A 12,058-nucleotide genomic window follows, 5' to 3' on the forward strand; every position below is an offset into this window, starting at 1 on the left:
CACCACTTGTGGGAGGGCAGGCTTGATGAACAGGCGTGGAGGCTTAAGTATAGGTTTAAAAGAAGATTTATTATTAAAAGTAGAAGATGTAGATTGTTGCGATAAAGGTATTGGTTGCTCTTCCTCTTCCTCTGATGAATCCCGTGAACTGGAATGGTCTGATGAGGATAAAGGTGTTGTCCTGTCTTCTGGTTGTCCTTGACCGTGGTGGTCACCCCGGAGGCTCATAGGAGGATAAAGAAATTAAAAAGGAGCCGTCAGAATGGTATATGGTACTGTTTCAGGGTTATATTTCCATCACCACACCTGGTGCACTAGGTTCGTTAAGGTGCCTCGAGAATAGTTCCAACAGCCAAGAATAAGGCAAGGATAAGGAAAGGAAGAGGAATAACGGAAGAATGACATATATATATCTGCGTGGCAAAGTTAAGTTCAGTGTAGCAAAGTTAAGTTCCGTGCTCAATTAGAAAATGAAATGGTGCACGCTCACACTCAGTTCGACAGTAAGGGTTCTTTATCTACGGCGTATTTGGTCACAAGGGGATAACACTATGATGGTCCCTCTGTTATACGCTTCTGCCAGAAAATTCCCTCCCGCTCTTTTCCCACCCTCTCCCGATTACTCCCAAGCCACAAACACTAACCTGGCTCCGCCGTAACTCTCCTGATTCACTGCCGCTCCCCAGCCACCTCCGGACACCACCAGTCCTCGGACCAAGTTTCTTCACCATCCTCGGTATTCTTCGGCATCCAGGTCTTCTCTGTGTCGGGTCCCGCGTCTTCTCTCTGTAACCCGGGTCCCGCGTCTTCTCTCCGTTGGTCGGGTCCCGCGTCTTCTTTCCGTTGGTTGGGTCCCGTGTCTTCTTTCCGTTGGTCGGGTCCCGCGTCTTCTTTCCGTTGGTCGGGTCCCGCGTCTTCTTTCTCCTCTCCGTCACACTCAGTCCACCCTTCTATTATTGGTCCAGAGTATCCTCTTCCGGTTCATGAAGGCGGGACTTCCGGGTTGTAGCTCTGACCGCATCCCTGTGGAAACAGATTAGAGGAGTCTGGATCTCGTGGTCTTGAAAACTGGTATGGAACCGACATTCCTTTGGTAAGGGTACCGCTCCGCTCGGTCTCTTTCTCACATCCCCTTTCCCTTGCTGTCTTTCTTCTAAGGAGTTGTGACTCTTGTGGATATCTTGACAGATAATCAGCATTCCCTTGATCTCGCCCTTTCCTATGTCGAGTCTGGAATCTATACCGTTGTAAGGATAGAAACCATCTCAGTACTCTCTCGTTGTGGCCTTTATTCCTAGCTAACCCTTCTAATAGTGCATGGTCCGTGAACAGAGTAAATTCTCTCCCCTCCAGATAATATCGCAAGGTTTCTATTGCCCATTTGATGGCGAGGGCCTCTTTCTTGATTGTTGCATAATTTTTTTCTCGAGGAAAGAGTTTACGGCTAATGTATAGGATTGTTTTTTCTCCCTGAGGTGTCTCTTGAGAAATGACTGCCCCTAGCCCCTGATCTGAGGCGTCTGTTTGTAGAACAAAAGGACGAGAATAATCTGGACTAATTAGGACAGTGTCTGATGTTAGAGACTTTTTCAGAGCCTCAAAGGAAGTTCTCACATGACTAGGAGGGTATTGTGAAACTTGTTCCGTTTTACAGTTCTTCTGTAAAAGATCAGTCAGGGGAGCTGCCATCTGGGAAAAATGAGGAATACATCTCCTATAGTAACCTAGTAAACCCAGGAATGCTCTCAAATATTTTTTTTGGTATGGGAAATGGTATCTGGGAGATAGCCGATAGTTTCGATGGCTGTGGTCTTATGACACCTTCCCCCAGTAAGTATCCTAGATACTTGACTGTTTGAGCTGCCAAATGACTTTTGGCTGGATTGATTTTCAAACCCTGTGCACCTAAGGTTTGCACAATTTTTGTGAGATGGGTTAAATGTTGTTCCCATGTGTCGCTGTATATTTCAATATCATCAATGTAAGCTCCAGCAAAATCATCATAAGGCCTTAGAATTGTATCCATGGCTCTCTGAAATGTTGCATGTGCCAACATTCTAAATTGGTACAACCCGTCGGGCGTGGAAAAAGCTGTTTTTTCCTTGTCTTCTTCTTTTAAAGGTATCCCAAGTCACCCCAGTAACCTTTACATAGATCCAGGGTGCTGATATATTTGGTTTTTCCTATTCTTTCTACCATTTCATCCACTCGTGGGAGCGGATAGGTGTCGAACTCTGAAATCTTGTTCACTTCTCTAAAGTCAATGCAAAATCTAATCGATCCATCGGGCTTAGGCACGAGTACTATGGGAGAATTCCATTCGCTCTTAGATGGTTCAATAATTCCCATCTGTAACATTTTCTGTACTTCCTCTCTTATTGTTTGTCGCCTCGCTTCGGGTATGCGGTAGGGTCTTAATCTAACACGCTTATTTGGTGGAGTTTTTATGGCGTGTTAAATAAGGTTGGTCACACCTGGGGTAGTGGAAAAGACAAAATCAAGAGGTTGTAACACCTCGAGTAACCTGTCCTGTAAAGTCTTAGGTAATTCTGGATCAATGCATTGGTTAAACAGGGCCACCGGGGTTTCTATACTGTGAACGGCCACTGGAGCCGGTCCCTCCCATTTCTTCAGCAGATTCACATGATAAATCAGCGAGATTCTTTTATTGCTGTCTACTTCTATGCGGTAGGTTACAGGGGTGACTTGTTGGAGCACTGTGTAGGGACCCTGCCATTGTCCTAACAGTTTCTGGTCCGACGAGGACATCATAAGTAACACGAGATCCCCCACCTGGAAGGTTCTCAGTTTGGCCCCTTTGTCATATTGGATCTTTTGTGCGTTCTGTGCACCTTCTAAATTGTTTCTGACTATCTCTCGTATTTGTCCTAAATGTGTCTTTAGATTTGAGACGTACTCTGGTAAGGGTTTGGTGTTATCTCGTTCAGTCTCCCACTGTTCTCGGGCCATATCTAAGAGAGTACGGGGTCTATGCCCATAGAGTAACTCGAAGGGGGAATAACCAGTACTTTTTTGTTCCTTCCACCTGATGGCAAAGAGTGCTAAGGGAAGAATGTCCTCCCACCTTCTAGTTTCCAGATCCAGCAGTTTCTTGAGAGTGTCTTTGATAGTGGGATTATATCTTTCCACCAATCCATCCGTTTGTGGATGATATGCAGATGTTCTGATTTGTTTTATTCCTAACTGTTTACATATGTCTTTCATCAGTTTGGAAACAAAAGGGGTTCCCTGATCAGTTAAGATTTCTTTGGGAAATCCTACCCTGGAAAAACCCCCAATCATAGCTTTGGCTATATTAGTAGTGTCAGGACGACGGAGTGGTATGGCCTCAGGGAACCTAGTGGCGTAATCAACCATAACCAGTACATATCTATACCCACTTCGAGAAGGTAACAGGGGACCAATTATACCCATACACACTCGACTGAAAGGGTCATTGATGATGGGAAGTGGTAGCAATGGGGCTCTGGGGGGATGATACCGACTATGTCGCTGACAAATAGGACATTCTCTACAGTATTTCTTTACTTGCTGGTATATCCCTGGCCAGTAGAAGTTTTCTACAATGGTTTTCTCAGTTTTATCTGCCCCGAAATGACCCCCTAAAAGGTGACTATGGGCAAGATATAATACCTTTTCTCGGAAGGGCTCTGGTACTAACAACTGGGCTTTATGGTCGGCACCTCCTTTCCGATACAGCAATCCATTCTTAGTAAAAAAATATGGACCTACATGTTTCCCAAGGGTTTTCTATCGGAATGACTGGCATTACCAGGGTTTTTATTCCTTTCTCAGCCCTTCTCTGACTTCGGCTTTTCCGGGGTTTGGAAGTCGGTCACTCTTTGTCTATGTCTTCAGAAAAAGGAGCTGTAGCTAGCCATTCATTCACTTCCTCTGATCCTGACTCCTGCAGCAATTGGGGTAGCTTGGCGTAATCATTACCAAGTATGGATTGTTCTGGTAGTCGGGGTATTAGTCCTACAGTTAGGGACGTGCCTTGATCCTGAGGAGGTTGCATTAATACCTTAGCAGTGGGATACGGTTTGGTGTCTCCATGTACACACTTAATGGCTGCCATACCGTCAATGGGACCTATATTTTTACCTAGGTCCTGAGGTCGGACTACACTATGTAGACATCCTGTGTCAGCTAAAGCTGTAACTGGTTGACCATTCACAGAGACAGTGCATTTGTAAGGAGGAAGCTTCTTGTTGGGTGAAGAGCAATAGTAATTGCGAGCCATTCCTATTTCCATAGGCTCCTCTCATTGTGGGCAAAAGCGGGCTATATGTCCCATTCCTCCACATTGGAAACACTGAGGTCGAGTTACAGGAGGTCTGATGAACGGGATACTGGGCATAGGGGTGCTAGGAACAAAAGCAGGCGGTTCAGGCTTCTTGGCTACGAGTGGCCTTGTCGGCCTATGAATTGGGTGCCCCCTGGTTTTCCCTACATTTTCTTCTTTACCTTTCTGAAAATCTTGGGCCCTACTATAAGCACTAGCTATTTCTACTGCAGTTTCTAGTGTGAGGTTCGCCTGCTGTCGAACCCAACGTGGAATAGGGGGATGCAAGGAGGTTAGGTATTGTTCCAGATAAATCTTTGCCATGATTCCATCCTTGTCTGTAGTGGCAGGTTTCAGCCAACGGTCCGCCATGTCCTTGACCCTAAAGTACAGAGCACGTGGTGTCTCTTGCGGGCCTTCTTTCATTTGCCTTAGTTTTATTCTAAAAGTTTCATCATCAATTCCCAATCTCTCTAGGATACATTTTTTTATCTCTGCTTATGGAACTGTTCCCTGGAGGGTGGCAGCTTGGTATGCGGCCTGTAGTTCTCCTGATAACAGTGACCCCAAATACTGACCCCATTTGTCTGCGGGCCACGAGGATGCACTTGCCATACGTTCAAAATTACTGAAGAAAAAATCTGGATCTTCTCCCGCTACATATCATTGTAGTACTACTGAGGGCAGGGTTGTAGGACCTCTTTGTTATCCAAGAGCCGTAGTCAGTTTATCCATAACGGCCCCTTGAGTCTGTTCTTGACCAGCGAGTACTTGGTGTAATTTTCCTCGATCTTCCTCGACAACAGTCAAAAAGCGTTCCATAACCTTCCCCAAATGTTCTTGATTTTCAGCCATCTTTGCTAGAGCCACCTCCATTTTGCCTTTGTATCCCACTTCTGACACCACTTGTGGGAGGGCAGGCTTGATGAACAGGCGTGGAGGCTTAAGTATAGGTTTAAAAGAAGATTTATTATTAAAAGTAGAAGATGTAGATTGTTGCGATAAAGTTATTGGTTGCTCTTCCTCTTCCTCTGATGAATCCCGTGAACTGGAATGGTCTGATGAGGATAAGGGTGTTGTCCTGCCTTCTGGTTGTCCTTGACCGTGGTAGTCACCCCGGAGGCTCATAGGAGGATAAAGAAATTAAAAGGAGCCGTCGGAATGGTATATGGTACTGTTTCAGGGTTATATTTCCATTACCACACCTGGTGCACTACGTTCGTTAAGGTGCCTCAAGAATAGTTCCAACAGCCAAGAATAAGGCAAGGATAAGGAAAGGAAGAGGAATAATGTAAACATTACATATATATATATATGCGTGGTAAAGTTAAGTTCAGTGTAGCAAAGTTAAGTTCCGTGCTCAACTAGAAAATGAAATGGTGCACGCTCACACTCAGTTCGACGGTAAGGGTTCTTTATCTACGGCGTATTTGGTCACAAGGGGATAACACTATGATGGTCCCTCTGTTATACGCTTCTGCCAGAAAATTCCCTCCCGCTCTTTTCCCACCCTCTCCCGATTACTCCCAAGCCACAAACACTAACTTGGCTCCGCCGTAACTCTCCTGAGTCACGGCCGCTCCCCAGCCACCTCCGGACACCACCAGTCCTCGGACCAAGTTTCTTCACCGTCCTCGGTATTCTCCGGCATCCTGGTCTCCTCTGTGTCGGGTCCCGCGTCTTCTCTCTGTAATCCGGGTCCCGCGTCTTCTCTCCGTTGGTCGGGTCCCGCGTCTTCTTTCCGTTGGTCGGGTCCCGCGTCTTCTTTCCGTTGGTCGGGTCCCGCGTCTTCTTTCCGTTGGTCGGGTCCCGCGTCTTCTTTCTCCTCTCCGTCACACTCAGTCCACCCTTCTATTATTGGTCCAGAGTATCCTCTTCCGGTTCGTGAAGGCGGGACTTCCGGGTTGTAGCTCTGACCGCGTCCCTGTGGAAACAGATTAGAGGAGTCTGGATCTCATGGTCTTGAAAACTGGTATGGAACCGACATCCCTTTGGTAAGGGTACCGCTCCGCTCAGTCTCTTTCTCACACCACCCCAAAGACCTGACAGGAGAAGATGTAGCAGCGAGTGAAGTGAAAGGTACGTTTCTTTTTATGTATTGCGAAAATAGAATCCCATTGCAACTAACAATATTGATAGTGTTTTTGCGATGCCTATGTCCGATGTCAAACAGGAGTAATAAAGACATAGCAACAAGAGAAGAGGAAGGAAAGATTTTGTTTTGAACGTTGGCTGTACTTTGAGTTTACTGTAATGTATTGACTATTTTATATCTCTGTATTGTATGTGTGCACCTCTTTGTACAGAGTTGAGAAGACAGGACAGCATGCGACCAGAACGGTACGCTTTAATATTTAATGTTGCTTCTATTTTATGTATTTCATCACATTCTGTTGTATGTGTCCAGTCTTTCATAAGGCGGTGACAACAGAGGACAGCATGCAACCAGAAAGGTATGCTTTGATATTGAATGTTTTCTGTAATTGATGTAATTTATCTTTTTGTTTAATATATGTTTACCTGTTTCTTTACAGCTAGGAAGAAAGGATGGCATGCGAGCAGAAAGGTATGCTTCGATATTTAATGTTACCTCTACTTGATGTGTTCATTTCAGTGTATTATATATATTTGTATGAAAAAAACTATTATGTGCAAATATTTTTAATTGTTGTGTATTTTACTAAGCTTGGCATCTCTTTTGTGCTGTTTGTTACTAACTGTTTGCAATTTAGGGACCTGTCAAAGATTATTTATTTTTCTGATGCCTTACTTTGCTGAACGGAGTGAAAAAAAGTGGAGCAGCAAGCTAATAGAAAGGTAAATAGCTAGTGTGTAATAGTTAGTGTACTTTTATGTGATCGTGGTTATATATTATTGTAACAATTTATGTACGGTACTATGTAGATCCATCCCTCTATCCCTCCCATCCCTCCCATCCCTCTCTTCCATCCCTCTATCCCTCCCTTCCATCCCTCTCTCCATCCTTCCCACCAGGGCTGGAACAGAGTGTTACCTTCCCTCCTTTCCCTTCCATGTGTTAGGTACATAGCTTCAGGGTTAGGTACATAGCTTCAGGCTTAGGTATATAGCTTTAGGCTTAGGTATATAGCTTTAGGCTTAGGTATATAGCTTTAGGCTTAGGTATATACTGCCAGATTCATCAAAGACCCGTTTTGCGAGTCTTTAATAGCGATTCATAAGGAATCGCTATTAAGGACTTGCAAAACGGGATTCATGTAGGAATTGCAAAAAATATTGCGATTCCTACATGTTCCTTATTTGCGATTAGCAAATTGCTAATCACAAATAAGGAATAACTCCCCATGCATTCCTATGGGCCTACAGGCCCATAGGAATGAATGGGGAGTTATTCCTTATTTGCGATTAGCAGTTTGCTAATTGCAAATAAGGATGCGATTTCAAGGGTGCAGGGGTGTCCAAAGGACACCCTGTAGCACCCCTGAAATATGAATTCACACTGATGTTGTGCACAGACATGTCCAAAGGACGTGTGTGTGTAACATGCAACTTAGAAAAATGCATTAAAATGCATTTTTCTAAGTTTTCGCTATTTACCACGAGGTTTGACTTCGTGGTAAATAGCGGCCCTAAATTGCGAATTCGCAATTTTTAAATGTTTCATGAATAGCATTTAAGGAATCTCTAATAGAGATTACTTAAATGCTAATCCTCGCACATTAGCGAATTCTTTATTAGCGATTTTTGCATTTGGGATGATGAATCCCAAATGCAAAAATTGCACTCGCAAAGGGCCAGATTCTCAGAATCTGGTCCTTTGGCGAGCGCATTTCGCTTGATGAATCTGGCTGATAGCTTCATGGTTAGGTATATAGCTAAAGTGTTAGGTATAACCCTATACCCATCCCTCTATACCTCACTCCCTCCCTTCCATCTCTCCCACCAGGGCTGGAACAGAGTGTTACCTCCCATCCTATCTCTTCCATCTCTCCATCCCTCTATCTTCTGTAAATTTTATAGCTAAAAGACTTTTTTTGCAAAAATTTTTTATACTTTGATATTTTGCAAATTTGTTTTGTTGTGTTTGGTATTACGTGTGTATAATTTACGTTACCATAATGTTATTTTATGTTATGAACTAATAACCCACCCCAAAGACCTGACCGGAGAAGATGTAGCAGCGAGTGAAGTGAAAGGTACATTTCTTTTTATGTATTGCGAAAATAGAATCCCATTGCAACTAACAATATTGATAGTGTTTTTGCGATGCCTATATCACAAACAGGAGTAATAAAGACATAGCAACAAGAGAAGAGGAAGGAAAGATTTGGTTTTGAACGTTGGCTGTACTTTGAGTTTACTGTAATGTATTGACTATTTTATATCTCTGTATTGTATATGTGCACCTCTTTGTACAGAGTTGAGAAGACTGGACAGCATGCGACCAGAAAGGTACGCTTTAATATTTAATGTTGCTTCTATTTTATGTATTTCATCACATTCTATTGTATGTGTCAAGTCTTTCATAAGGCGGTGACAACAGAGGGCAGCATGCAACCAGAAAGGTATGCTTTGATATTGATGTAGTTTATCTTTTTGTTTTATATATGTTTACCTGTTTCCTTACCGCTAGGAAGAGAGGTTGGCATGGGAGCAGAAAGGTATGCTTCGATATTTAATGTTACCTCCACTTGAATGTGGTTGTATATTATTGTAACAATTTATTTACGGTACTATGAAGATCCATCCCTCTATCGCTCTCTTCCATCCCTCCTATCTCTTCCATCCCACCATCCCTCTATCTTCTGCAATTGTTGGTGTGTGCATGCTTTCGAAGAGGTAGTAATTTCTCTAATTCTGGTTCTTGCGATTTACTGCAAGTTATACATTTGTCTATAAATGTAATGACTTGTGGTAACTTTGCTATTCCATATAATGGTGCATTTTCAATCCATAATAATGCGTGTATATGTGGTGAAACTCTTTGTCGCAATTCAACCCTGTAAAACAAGTCTTGAAATTTTCCAATAGGGTTTGTTTTGTCCATTATCACGCAATTAAATAATTTTCTTACTTGAAAGTCAAAATGCCTTGCACAGGTAATTGGATCTTCAAGTATTAATTTACATTTTCTTTCCCAGGACATTTCTTTAAATTGTTCTTCAGTGCAATCATGTAGATTTTGCACTCGTAATAATATATTAATTCAGTGTTGCCATTTAGTTTCTGCGGCAGATACAGTGAGGAAAAATTTTCGTATTCCAAGTTGCCTTATCATTGCAAAGAGATCTTTTTTGCAGTGCTCTCAATATGGTGGTGAGCTGCAAATAGTTTTTAATATTTTGTACCCTTCATTATATTTAAAGATGCTTTCTAAGTTATGTTTTGTCTTTGGCAGTAATACATTCACCATTGTTGAAAAATGTCATTAAAGAAATATTTACTTTCCCTTGTATTTGTTTTAAGTGCAAATTTTTTAGTTTAAAGAAAATATTTGTAATAGATTTGGACACTCTTCTATCAAAGCTCCTTAATTCCCCTTGGCATATTGTACTATAATGTACAGGTACATGTCTATCATTATTAAAAGGTCTTCGAGGGCCAACAAATATGGTTGGAAAAGCTAAAAATTCTGAATCTTTGTCTTCATATAAACCTCTAGGTGTACTATGTTCAGCTGGTGTTAAACATAATACATTGGGACTATCGGTTGTGATTGTTTCATTTATTAATAAAGTATCTACATTTCCTGCTTGTATGTTGTCTGAGGAGCTTGTTGAATTATGATCTTCAGATGTTTCACTGCAATAGTTTATTTCTTTTTGGTATATATTCCCAATCTGGATTAACAGTGACTCCATATTCTTTAAACATGTCACTGTTTGTTGCTAGCCATAGTGCTGCTCTTTTCACTATGTTTGGTCTAACATTTTCAAAATGGGTAAATGATTTGAAAGCTAACTTTCTTTTTAGTTTGATTGGAATTGTCATTTCATAATTAATTTGCCTTGGTAAAATTGTGACTGTTGTCATATCATCTGCAGGTACATTAACAACAGCCCCTGATGACTTTTGAGAGCCATGAGGTAATGTTCAAATTTGTGCAAAAGGAATTCGTGGAGAAAGTCATCTTTCTTCTAAATTATGCAATTGTAATTGTATTGGTATATGTTCAAATTTCATTCCATTTATATATGAGCATGGTGGTATTTTATCTTTGCTAATGTCTATAGCAAGTGCTACATATATAGTTTGTTTTATTTAGACTAATGTTACATTGGATAAATCTTGGATTTTCAGCAAAACTGTTTGTTATTTTTTTAGTGATTGCTTATGCCATAATTGGTAGCAAATAGTACAAGGCGCAGCGAGCGATGTTAAAGGTACGTTTTTTTGGTTTTTTTGTTACAGCTTTCTGTATTAACTGTTTTTTCTATTGTAAATGTTATTGCTTAAGAAAACATATAGATTTAAGTATTTATTTATGCAGTATTTTAGTGTGTTGAGAATCTGCTCGGTAGTGATTGATAATTTTAGCGTGTTATTTAGCATAACTTTTAATGCTGATGTCATTGTTCTGATGCTTCACTTGACAGACCGGAGCTGAAAAGCAAGGAAAGAGAGAGGTAAGAGTTTTTTTTAACGTTGCCTGTACTTGTGTATTACCTATGTGAATACTGTTAATGTTAATGGTTGATTTACAGTTTTATTGAATGTTTGTTATTGTTCTTATGCTCCATACCATGCACCGCACGTGGTAGCAGCGACCAAAGTGAAAGTAAATTGTGTTTGTGATATTGACAGTACTTTATGTGTTATCCGTTTTTCTATTGTAAATGCTATAGTTAAAAGAATTCTTTGTCTTACACACTAAAAAATATTTTGGTATTTTAATATGTTGCGAATCTGTTTTTTTGTGTTTGGGATTACGCGTGTATGATTTACATTAAAAAAATGTTATGCTGTGTTTGTGATGCCCTATAACATGGATTGGATGCGATAAGACTGCGCCCTTAGGGATATAAAAGTAAAAAATGTATTATGTAGATTTCTTTGTGTTAACTAGGTTTGTATTGTAAATATTAGTGTTTGAAAAAATATTTGATGTAACTATTTATTAAAAAAAAAAAATGTATTTAGTTTCGAATGTGCTCTGTATTTTTTGTTAATGCGTTTGTGTAGTTGACGGTACCTGCTAATGTTTATGCTATTTTTTGAATCTTTTCTTTACTGCATGGACGTCAGAAGACGGAACAGCAAGGTTAGTAATAATGTAATATTGTATTCTATTTTTGCATTACTTTGTGTTTATATTTTTCGTAAAATGAGTATTTGTGTTTAAATAGTTGTTTTGGCAACTATTTATTAATAATGCATATATTACTATGTTGCAAATCTGCTGTGTAATGTTTCATAATGCGCGCGTGTACTGTACAGGGATTTCCAATGTTTATGCTAAATTTGTGATACTCCACCTCCGTAACCGGTCGCGAGAAAGAAGGCACAGCGAGCGAAGCAAAAGGTAAGTTTTGTTTTCTTTTGTGGTTCCATCTTTTTGTGTTAACTGTTTTTCCTATTGTAAATGTTATGGCTAGAGAAAACATATAGGGGCAGATTTATGTTAACTGGCGCATCCCCAGGGATGCGCCAGTTAATGTGCGCCACAGTGCGCCACAGCTCCGCCACCCATGGCGCGCCGCATTTACAATGCGGCGCACCTTGGGGCAAAAACGGCACAGATGCGTGACGCATCTGTGCCGTAAAGGCGGCGCA

At 41.2% G+C, this 12,058-nt stretch overlaps 1 protein-coding gene and 1 long non-coding RNA gene across 5 annotated transcripts in view; both read left to right on the forward strand.

Annotated features, from left to right (window-relative positions):
• The window catches only part of LOC144798280 (uncharacterized), a 2,046,403-nt gene that overhangs the window by 907,602 nt on the left and 1,126,743 nt on the right, over window positions 1-12,058 (forward strand). The window lies entirely within an intron of this gene.
• LOC144798281 (uncharacterized) lies at window positions 10,463-12,012 on the forward strand. The gene is made up of 3 exons (XR_013603496.1): window positions 10,463-10,911; window positions 11,531-11,546; window positions 11,723-12,012. It is a non-coding gene; the product is annotated as an uncharacterized LOC144798281 (long non-coding RNA).

Source organism: Lissotriton helveticus, chromosome 12 (genome assembly GCF_964261635.1).
Source record: "Lissotriton helveticus chromosome 12, aLisHel1.1, whole genome shotgun sequence".
Taxonomy (NCBI): domain Eukaryota; kingdom Metazoa; phylum Chordata; class Amphibia; order Caudata; family Salamandridae; genus Lissotriton; species Lissotriton helveticus.